At 34.9% G+C, this 12,338-nt stretch overlaps 1 protein-coding gene across 2 annotated transcripts in view; it reads right to left on the reverse strand.

Moving 5' to 3' along the window:
• Window positions 1-12,338, reverse strand: part of LOC126832650 (5-hydroxytryptamine receptor) — a 143,812-nt gene that overhangs the window by 5,303 nt on the left and 126,171 nt on the right. Inside the window, exon 1 of one of the 2 annotated variants that reach the window (XM_050563510.2) lies at window positions 10,565-10,693. The exons of the other annotated variant lie outside the window; for it this stretch is intronic. The gene's annotated coding sequence lies outside the window, so the exon portion shown is untranslated. Of the gene's footprint in view, window positions 1-10,564; window positions 10,694-12,338 lie in introns of those variants that run through there. 2 annotated transcript variants of the gene reach the window in all.

Consider the following 12,338-nt stretch of genomic DNA (forward strand, 5'->3'; position numbering starts at 1 on the left):
GGTCAAATCTAGTAACTGCACTACTAAGTCCCCACATAATTGTATTTCATATGTTTGACTTTTTGAATGAACAGAGTACTGGTCGCACCGTTCCACACCCTTGATACAGATAAGCGACCTTGAGTGAAAATATGTTGGGATTACTGTAAATGAAAGTGGAAGAGAAGTTATGGACAGGTGTAAAAAGCCAATCAAAAACTTCCCCAGGATAAAGGTGCAATAGATACTTTTATGCTACCCCCACGTTTCGATTGCAGTTTGTGAATTACGTGTTCCCATCAATTTAAAAACAGTTTTTAGGGCACAAATACGACCACTACGCGCTCACTGCAAAAATAATTCTCGAAAAACCTAACTCGACTCGATAGGTTTAGGTTTACATTGGTTTGGTACCGCTATTGAGTATAATCTTACAAAACTAGCACCGCAGTCTCCAATAAGGCTGCCTTAATCTTATTGCAAAATTCTGGGTCTGAGTTGCCCTTCCGTACGGCATATGTACATCACAGACCATGACGTTTGCATACTATTAGCAATATATTACAATATTTTACGTGCTTGTTATTGAACAAAACAATAAATTTAGATGCTATCTTTGACATTAAAAAAGAAATTATTCTTGGCAGAGAAAATTTATTCATTGATATATGCAACAACGTACGCGTCCATCATAAACGTTTTGATCAAATTGGTAATATGATATTGCGAGCAAATTACAGAAAGGGCAACACAGATGCAGCCTAAAAGATACACCGTGGTATGAGAAAGTTTCGGAAAGGTGTTGAGGATCACATTAAAAAATCATATTCAGCTGTCCAGTCCTTGTAAAAAATTCCTGTAAAGACCTTTTTTAAAATCTTAAGGACGTGATAAAGTCTTTTGTAAATATATAATGGTATGATACAGCTGTCCGTAAACATCGTATGACTAGAATATAAGTCATTTGTAAAGATCTGGTGACTTAATAAAGTCCTCTTGAAATTCTTATGATTGATAAGATAAAGCTTTTAGAAATGATTTGATAAAGGCATTCACAAAGATCTAATGACACACAAAACATTGCAGAGATAATAATAAACCCAGTGTAATACTGCTACATAGCCAGAATTGATGAAAAAGCACGCAAGAGCCCCTATACAGACAATGCAAATTAAAAATATAAGTCATTTGTAAAGATCTGGTGTCTTAATAAAGTCCTCTTGAAATTCTTATGATTGATAAGATAAAGCTTTTAGAAATGATTTGATAAAGGCATTCACAAAGATCTAATGACACACAAAACATTGCAGAGATAATAACAGACCCAGTGTAATACTGCTACATAGCCAGAATTGATGAACAAAGCACGCAAGAGCCCCTACGCAGACAATGCAAATTAAAAATATAAAAACATATTAAAATCCAAATGTCAAAGTTAACAAAAGGTATAAATTTGGAATTATTAATAAATATGAACATATCTTTATTCGGTGGATATGAGAATTTAGTTAAACGAAACTGACAGTGTGGATATTGAGTCAATATACAGCTCAACCAGCGCAATAATATTCCATATTAAAAAAAAAAAACATCCAAGGATAATGGAAATTTCTTTTTCCACAAAAATACATAAATCATTCTGGGCAAAATATATGTATGAGCCTTCCAGCTATGTCACGTAATGATTCTATATAATAATTGATTACTGGTCGATATACTCATAAATCTCACGATGACATATATAGATTATACACAAGTTTTCAAGGTGTGTGAACTGAAGACAAAAATGTTCCAAAAAATATACTGATCATCAGGAAAAACGTCTTATTAAATTAATCGACAAGTAATATTGATCATTTCAACGGTGGATGGTTTTCTTTATTTGTCGGGAAGTTTTATGTAAAAAGTTGGCGTGTCATTAAAGTTGGGGTTGTTGAGGTCAATCCCTTAAATCTTAGGTTGCTTTGCGACTTCATTTACAAGCATTACATCATCCTTGGAGTAAGTCGCAGAACTAATTCAGCCTGTCCCTCAAACTACAATGGGGGAATCGGGTGATCTAAAAAATGTGCATATCCGTCTCATGCACGATACCGGTCACTACACATACAGCTACAACAGAGTGAAGGTTTGAAGCTACATTATTATGCTTTTAAACAACGAATTCGATGAGAATTTTCAGGCTCGGTTGCTGTTGACCTGCCACAAAGGTGACCCCTGAACCCGTTTCTTAAGAAATACCGGACCAGTTTAGCTCATTTCGTTTTCATCGAAAAGTAAAAACAGAACATCAATAAGGCTTTACCCAGCTTTATGAGTTATATATGAGGGGAGAGAATTTCTATCACTTTGATAAATTAACGTCAAATTATTGTCAAAGAAACGAAAATCCGGTTCTTTATGCTGACATTTAAGATACTGAATTTATGAGATATTTTTTATGTTTTATAGTGTCGATCAGATTATGTGTTTCTAATCACTCAGGATTAATGACTAATAATATTTAATGGTGGTTTAATTTTATAGAAATATTGCATATAGCCGTCTTTAAAAAATACCTATTGAACATAAAAAAAAAATCATTGTGGGACGTCTTGTGGAACTTTGCGACCGATGGAAGGATTTTTATTAGATGGAACATAGTGTCGACAGTTTTGGTAATGGGTGGTGGTGGTGGTGGGAGTGGGGTGGTGGATAACATGCCATAAAAATATCCTGATAACGGAAAGTACTATCATCCAAACTGTCACAGAATCTAAAGCCACACGACGCAATTTCAAATTGTTTTGCCAATCCATTTACTTGCACTACCCTCTTTCTTATACGGGACCTTGTTTTTTTTGTGCCATCCAGATAATTAAACTCAGTATGCTTGCCAGCTCTGCATGTTCCAACCATGCTATGTAGGTTCCCAAAAGGCTGAATTACACAACCAAACTTTTCGTGTTTATTTATAGGTTTCATGTATTATTCTAAAACAACGAAAGCAACGGGATTTGGCAAGACTAAATCTAAATGTCAAAAGAAAATCTAAATACAAACGCAGACAAGTTGGACTTGGCGATTGAGACCGACAGACCAATTTCTAATATCATTACAAAATTGTGAATATTATTAAAAACAGCGCGGACACTGAAAATAGAATTGCTTACTAATGAATTTTTAGCGCCGCCAAGTTACTACTATAAATATCAAATCCATCTAACCCCGTTTCGCTGAATATATATATGGATATTATAGATTTATCAATCTATGACGTCAGCCGTTGAGAATATGATGTGAAATCGGTTGAAGAACCTTATCAAACTACGGTACTAAGCGGTATGTCTGTGACGTCCGATGTTTCAAATATGATATGAATGCGGTTGATAAACCTTCAATAAATTGATAATCCACGTTATATCTATGTAATATTTTGAAATATACATGTAGATATCTTTTTTTTTGGTTCAATATCTATAGATCTACATGCTATGTTTTAATATCCTAAATTTCTAAATCATCACGTTTGTTTTTTACCCGTTTCTAATTTAAGGAGTCTAGGAGTTTCGCTGCCTGTGTTTAGTTGGGTCAGATGTACAGCTTGAGGCGGGGGGGGGGGGGGCTTGGCAGGCACAGCGTTTAGTCTTGCGGATTGGACGAAAGACCAAGGTCCCGGGTAACCCTTTCTCCGCGGTGGAAACATGTGATTTGCCATCGCGGAGAAAAGGCTTACATCGCAGAGAAATGGTTTACACCGCGGAAAAAACGTTTTTCGTGTTTTTTTGATTTAATATATATAGTTTCCATTGCGAAACAATCCTTCATTATATTGCAGGGTGAATTATCTCATATGAGGTAAATTACCAGAAAAATGTATAAATGAACGAATGGCACCACTAGGCCACCGTAGAGTATGCATGTTTATCAGCGTGGAAAACAAAAGCCATTAATAATAAATGTACATGTACCACATGGAGCTGATTTCAGATAATTTTCTTCAACTACATAAATCATTCATTCCCACTCAAGCGCGATACAGAAAATTGTATTAAACTGTTTCTTTGCAAGGGAGCAATAACGCCTGTCAACCGCTTTACAAAATATAAAACAATGGTTTTAAAATAGAACACAATACACACTGGATGCGTTTACTTTCAGCTGGTAAGCGACAATTGAAAGGTACTAATGTTATACATTATCTAGTATTATAACAGTTTTATGGTCGAATGGTTAACACGTGCGCGCTGTATCATAAGGTCTGTCATTGAGTCAACTGCCGTGGTTTCCGGTTTCCTCCCACTGCTAAAGACCCCTACGCGCAAGCGAATTATGTTAGTCCCGAAATGACCTAGTTTGTGTTGAATGGGCGTCTCTCTCTCTCTCTCTCTCTCTCCTCTCCCCCATGCATAACCACCTACGTACAATTTGTTTTTCGCCTTAATTAATAAATTTACACACAGATAAGCATTTTATCTAGAGTGGTGTATTTGAATGTGCGACGTTTCGGCAACAAATATCTTAACCGTAGCCAGTTAGCTCCTATAAGCACCCGTTAGAACCTTCATAACTCGTACAAGGTCTTACAATATCTGTCCAGATCTCAAATCCCCAACTGTTTCCGAAGCAACATTGTTATAAACATCGAAGCTCCATTCGCCCTTCCTCTACTTAAACTACAATTGAAGAAGCGTTTAGCTTGCCTCTAATGTAATAATGAAAAGGTTACAGTGCAGTTATGCGATAATTAACTGTCTTCTTAACGCTAATCATGGCTGGGTTCCAGTACGTTCGATATTATGCTTTAATAGGTCGTCTTGCCCCAATGGGATCTTTATGACATCAACAACAAAAGACAGCATTATAGGACTTTTAATGAAACAAAACAAACTTGTAAAAAGCTATACGATTCCAATCAAGAATTTTTATCTTGATAAAATTCCACCCACAATTTAATCAGTTGGAAAGTCAATCGATCAACTAAATCGTAATCATCAATTATGGATCGAGGCTAAACCCAAAGCTTATACATCCAAAGATTTCACATGTTCTTAACTCTATTGTGCATAAAACTAAGGAATTGGTATAGATTATTTAGTTAACACAAGCTACAACGGTATGTCCAACCATCAAATAACCTTAATAGATTAATACTATTCTACATAATTGTTATTGCATACCAATTTTATCATCTATGCTTCGCAGCTCATAGTTATTAAGTGGGTGGCATGGGGTTTTAACTTCATGTGTTGCTGCACTGAACAGGCTAGTGAAGACGATATACGCCATACAGTGTGCTATGGGGGGGGGGGGGATTTTCCCCGACAGCAATTGAATTCCAACTGTCAATGGATCTTTTACGTGCTTGCTAACGTGTATACGTGATCACAGTGGTTCGTCCCAATACACAGTTAAATAAGTAATAATAATTTTTTGTATAGAAAACAAGTAGAAATCAAGAATTTGTATTTACTTTCATCCCCCGCATCTCTTCTAACTTGCCCATTTAAAAATTGACTCGTCATGTTGCTAATCTTAGACCTAACCTTTTCTTAACCTCTTGATAAGACTAACCATCTTATTATGTATTTGCTTGTCATCTTTCTATTGTCTTCGGGGGATGATTCAATCATTGATAACGGTTCTATTGTTAACATTGTTCGTCTAGACCTCATCACACTTCATTGGGTACAAATCAAGACACAGGACAACAGCCTACCTCCAGGACTTATATTTCTGGCTTCAGAGCTGATTAATATTATTGCTTATTTGTCACAAGTGCTCGGTATAATACAAAATTGAACAATACTTCCAATACAAGTATCAGAAGAGTTCGTTATCATAATGGCTTTCAAGTCAATGGGTTCGAGGATGAGATAGACTTGGATTGCTATTATTCACTAAGCGAAACGAATTATTGTTCCTTTTTTGAAATTCATGTCTATAGCATCTCTACAAAAGTTTGGAAAATATTTCTATTTTTAGTAATCAAATTATGAAATGACTGTTCGCTAACCCACTGTTCAGTAGTCTAAATCAATCCGCATCCACCTTTGAATATTAATTGAGAATAAATAATTCGACAAAAGCAACAGATACCAAATGTGTTTAGCCTCGCTCTTAGTTCAAGTCCCAATACGCTATTTGCATTTTTTATGCTGAAATATCAAATATCAAATATTTCACAATATTGAAGTTTGCATCGGGACTTTAATGACAACAAAAGTGTTACTTTGTCGAAATATAGAAAAAATAACAATTGGTGATGGACGCAGATTGACAATCAATACGCCACGTCACAGGTGCACGGGCTAAGGATGTAATAATAGTGTGTGGAAGGGGGGGGGGATTTTCACCTAATATCATTTTTACATAACAATTAAACAATCTTTGTAATACACAATACACGTTTCACCACAAAACATAATAATAATACATAATATATTATTTCTTAAAATCAACTTAGATTATGAACTTCTGTCCGAATAACACTTTTTTTTTTATTTTTGAGAGGAGGCAATGTTCCATCTTTGTCCCCAGTGATCCCCGTTTCAGATGTGTAAATTCTGAATTATCATAATTGATTAATTGACATAGAACAATCGCAATAATAGTATTACTCCTAGTCTCGGTCACCCAGAACCTCCTAGTCTTCAACATACGGAGGGTCTGGGAAGGTTGTCAATATTTGACCTAAAGTCCATTGCCCATGCGTAACCGGGAGTTTGGTTTTTAATGTGGTTGATTATCCAGTCTCTTTAGCCAAGTCAAGTAAGAGATGCGCCCCTTCCCACAATAAATCCCATAATTCTTGCATTAATATAAACAAACATGAATCGTGACGACGAATTAGGATTAATTTTAAAAGCATAGATATGGCCCATGAGTAGGGAAATTTTACAATAAAAAATTAAGAGTGTTAGATATTGAGCTCGCATGCAATCAAATGGATTTTTTGAAATGACATTCTTAAATTAATTTCATGGCCGTAAACATCATGTTTTAAGAGGAGTTACCTCCTTTAGACATTGTTTATGATAATGTGAATGACCGGATTATCTAGCCAATTTTTCTCAAATGTTGACAACCTGTCCAGACTAATATTCGTAGAATATTTTTCTGGATGATAGAGACTATATTACTCCTTGCCTTCGTTTGAAACGGAACTCATGTATAAATGCATCATGCGTTAAATTTAGCTAAATAAAATTGGATTTTAGAAAATGAAATCTAAGTTATTACAAATATATACATCAGAATTTAATTAAACCTTTATATTTTAGTTGTTTGCTTAAACACAATTTGATTACGTAATTCACTTGCACTTGAAGAACATGTCAAAATAACTATAAGCCATCAGTCCATGAATTATTTCATGAAATCTTAGCTTTTTTCATACTTTTAGTTTATTTTTTAGTAAAATGGTAATCGAATAAAAGGCACAGAAACCACAGAGAATTCATGAACTACCTAATAAGATCAAGGTTCCACAGCATTCAAGTTACGTTTTTACACAAGAAAATTTGTAGTTTGAACCTCATGCAATGACGATATTGTCCTCGGCATTACTGAATTTGGAATTCACATTTCTTGCAGGGAATTTAAAGTACTTCTTTAATGTATCAAGATTTAATTCCACTGGTTTCATTTTTTTTTTGTTATCTCCCTTATATCTAAAAGTTAATAGAAACACACACCAATGGGAAGCTTTTACACACTTATAAAGTAACGTAAACATAAATACACTAAAAGAAAACTGCACCACTAAATACAAATATGTTTAAAAGGAGTACACACCCTCGTAACACATATTAAAATAGAAACAATGAACGCATAAAATACTATGTTAAAAAGAAATTAAGCTGTTAACAACGTCAATATATTAATATGACTTCACAAATGATTTTAGTGTCAGGGGCGATTTTCTGGCTTCACATGTTATATCAATTATTATTTAGACATTTATTCACATAATCAACTCTTTTGACCATCGGCGGGCTTGGATATTGAGCGGATTGGACAATGTCTGACATATCTGCGTTAAACGCCTACGATGGCTAATAAGTCGAAACTTTCAGAAAATGCATGGCGTCACTCACGGAGACTGCCGATGAATGGCCTGGCGATAGAGTTATACACAGTTTTCTAATCTTATATATTAAAAGTCTTATTTAGATTGTATAAGTAATACAATTTTAATAAAAAAAAAAAGATGGGTTGCCACGCGACGAAACATACGCCAACAGCAGCTAAATCGTCCGGGCAGTCAACAAGAGTTGTGCGCATATTTTTACTGATTAAGAGTAACAACTCATTAAGTAATTATCATAAAATCATTAGCATTTGCTTGGCTTATAGTTCTGCCCCTTTGCTAACGTTTAGTATACAAAATATTTAATATCATGGATTTAGCTGTTAAAGTTGTCAAAAAGTATTGAAAATCAACATACTTCTTTGTCTCAATCTAAAGTCAATAGAAATGATCATATATAGGTGTCTTCGTCTCATGACCGTAAACACGGGTATAAATTAAAAAAGTCAATGAGATGATAACTATGGTCTCTAAAGCATCCACAAGATTTTCAACGTGATCAAGGGCCATAACTCTGGCAGTAATTATCGGAAATTGTTGAAAATAATTAGGATTCTTCGTCTCGTGCCTTAAACAATGTGTATTAATTTAAAGTCAATCGGATATTAACATTAGCCACTAGAGCGCCCACAAGATATTTCAAAGTGACCCAGGGCCATAACTATGGCAGTAATTATTGGAAATCGCTGAAAATCAATAGGATTTGTCGTCTCATGATCTTAAACAATGCATATAAATCTAAAGTCAATCGCATTAACTTTAGCATCTAGAGCCACCACAAGATATTCCAATGTGACCAAGGGCCATAACTCTGACGGTAATTATCGGAAATCGTTGAAAATCAATAGAATTTTTCGTCTCATGACCTTAAACGCTGTGTATAAATTGAAAGTCAATCGGATATTAACATCAGCCGACGGACCGACGCATGGACGGATGGGGGCGACGACAATATACGGCCACATTTCAATGTGGGTGTATAAAAATGAACTGCATCTGCTGTATATATGAAACCCGATAATGGTAGCCGTCCATTCGCTCATAAAAAAATAATTTGATTGAAATTTTCAATATATTCATTTCTCGTTATCTATTTTTTCACTATTATAGCAAGAACAGCCAGCTTTTCTAAAGCTTACATAATGCATAGACGTTGAATTTATATTTTAGCTTCAATATCTTTGTAAACCTAGGAAGGGTAGGAGTCATAATATTATTGCTACACAACACAAGCTAAAGAAATGATTCGAAAAATTATGGACCTGCCAATCATCTCACATTGAAAGGCTTATATGACAAGGAATAGGATCGTCTGACTTGCCTTCTGGGTTTTCTCCAGTTTCCCCCATTTGAAATATCGAAATTAAGATATGTCTTAAGTTAATTAATCTAGAAATGATCTAATTTCTGTGGGGTGGACGTAAAATCGCATACCGCCTCTCTCTTCCCATAAGAACACTCTTTACATTCAGGCCAGTAAACCACTGTTTATAGACTGCATGCTTTTTGTCAAAAATGAGTATAAGCTGATCTTGAAATAGTATGTTCAAAGAACCAGCGAAAGCTGTAAAGCTCTTTCAGCAGGCCATTCAAAGGCGTGAAATGGCTATTATCTGAAAGGAAGGTAATCCAATTTGATCCGTTGTGTGAAGAATGTAAAAGATTTTCTAAATGTCACCAAAAACATTCAAACAATTCATAAATTCTTAATGGTCTGGAATAGAAGAGAAGGTATCTTTTACACAGTAGAAACGACATGTCTCGACTTCAATAATAATATAAAAAAATATAATAAAAACCCGAGCGAAGAAATATTTACTGGAATATGCTAGCAATAGCAATAACAGCTTACATATATTCTATAAAATAAGACCGAGTGCTGTTAATATATATTAAAAAAAGAGTGTGTGTATGTGGGGGGGGGGGGGGGTAGCGAAAAGAGTTAACGGGGACAGAGTCGGCGGAGTTTAGGTTATTTGTCTCTCGATTCGAATATCCCATGTTCGCGACCCGGCGTGGGCCGACAAGAACCTGCAGGGCTGTATAGCTGTTCGGATGGAAAAATATTAGCACACTGAGATGGTCAACTTCGAAGTATGTAAATATAAAAAAAAATAAAAAATTCCATGAACGCCTTAGTGATTGTTGTGTGGAGATTCGGAAGGATATAATTTATACGACCCTTGGCAATATCATCCTCGAAACATATGCTAGGTGCCACTTACTTGACAAGATTATCCACGGAAGGTATTTTCTCAACGATGAATAAATAGTCAGAAGTTCTGCTATAGGTTTTCACAAAAATACAAAATGGTTTATGACAAGTAAAAAACCCAACACACATTCTTGTTGAGTACAAACTGATTAAAGTTACCGAAGATGAACGAGTATTTTTAAATACAGTTAGTAAACTTCATCTGCCGAACATATTTTCTCTTATTCAAAAAGTTTCAAAATGTACTGTCACAAAATACCAAGATACTGATCAAAAATGATTAAATAAATCAAACCCACCTTCTTTTTGAAGAGAATGTGATTAACGTGAATGAATATTATCTACTACGAGTCGAATTCATTACATATGGTACACTATTTTAAATGAAAATATATAAAATTGGTAGGTAAACGTATCAATAACAGGTGTTGCGTTACGATCGACAGCTGACAACCTATTGTTAACTTCCTGGCGAATGAACACTCCCACCTTCACGTTTAATTGTCACACAAGAATACGCTCATGTATATATGTTGATTTTGATTTTACATAAGTATACTTTGAGAGGCGTTACAGGTTTGGATACATTTCACTATCATTACGTATTTAATACTATGAATGTGGGTTGTGTTGTGGGGTGTATTATATTCGTGCTGATTGTCGTGTAAAATCCCAAAGGCGTTTCTCTTCGGGCATTAATTGATCAGCATGCAATATTCAATATTTTAAATGTGGGTAGTTTGCATGAATATATTTGTTATGTTAACACCGACTCTTCTCTTTTCTCTTTGGGCTTTAATTTGATATTGATATTTGGGTGGTGATCGTGAAAATATATGGCCACAATGCTTTCCCACTCTGTGCTGATATTTTGAAATCAAGATTTATTTAAAGATGCATTGTATAATAGCATAAGAGCTAAATCTGCCTATTGCAGGTCTTTTTGTTGGCTTCAAATGTTATATAAACTATTATTTAGACATTTATTAACATGACAAGCCTATTATCAATTCAGTAGGACATCGGATGGCCGAGATTTAAATTGATTTGAGCACCCAGGAAAAAAAAAATTAATCGATAAAATGGATAATCGAGGCTAAGTCTCGGTTGACAAGTACCGTTGCTACGATAAAAAACGATCTACGCTACTTCTTCAAACAGTCATAACTTCGCCCAGAATATAGTAATTTAAAGGAGCCCACCTACTCCGGTAGACTCCCCTTGTGGGATATGTTTAGCCTCGTTCATCCAGTCACTTCATTAAAAATGGCCCCCGAAAGCATTTTGGCACGCAATTCGTGTGCTAAGTTAAAAATTTTCAGAAGTCCATCTTTTCACGGTAAGATACCAACATCTATGTTGATTTCAATTGACCAATAAGTCGTGTTTGCAATGTCGAAGACTGTGGATGATACTGAGTTAAGGACTAAGCTACTTTAAATGAAATTTTCAATATATACATTTTTCAATATCTATATTTGAACTAATATAGTAAGAACGAACAGCTCTCTATCTAAATCGTACATCGCATCTTTAATATGTGGGGACGAAGTGCACCTGTCACTGTATTGTTAATATCCATAATATCTTTTATCAAGATTTCGCATCAAAAGTGTGAAACAGTGATTAAGAAAGGCGCTTTTCAATCAGGAAATCATTTGTTTAATCAAGAATTCGACAAAACAGACACGCTCTGTGGGTTATATAAGTTTTCGCATCAACATTTTGCATCAAAAGTGTGAAACAGTGATTAAGAAAGGCGCTTTTCAATCAGGAAATCATTTGTTTAATCAAGAATTCGACAAAACAGACACGCTCTGTGCGTTATATATGTTTTCGCACTTCCAAAACGTTCTTGAGAAAAACATGAAATTTAAATTTCGAGAAATAAAGAAAAAGGTTCTTAATTGGCTATAAACTAAAAACTGTCGTTATTTTCATTTTTGAGATTTATTTGGTCCAACTTTCGCGCATCTCGTTATCATTTGTAATGTGTTATCGTTTTCAAACTTAATTTCGGTTGATGAAGTGCGCGTTTTATTAGTTTAATCCATCGACTAAAACTACAGTCGC

The sequence above is a fragment of the Patella vulgata genome, chromosome 9, assembly GCF_932274485.2.
Source record: "Patella vulgata chromosome 9, xgPatVulg1.2, whole genome shotgun sequence".
In the NCBI taxonomy this organism is placed as follows: Eukaryota; Metazoa; Mollusca; class Gastropoda; family Patellidae; genus Patella; species Patella vulgata.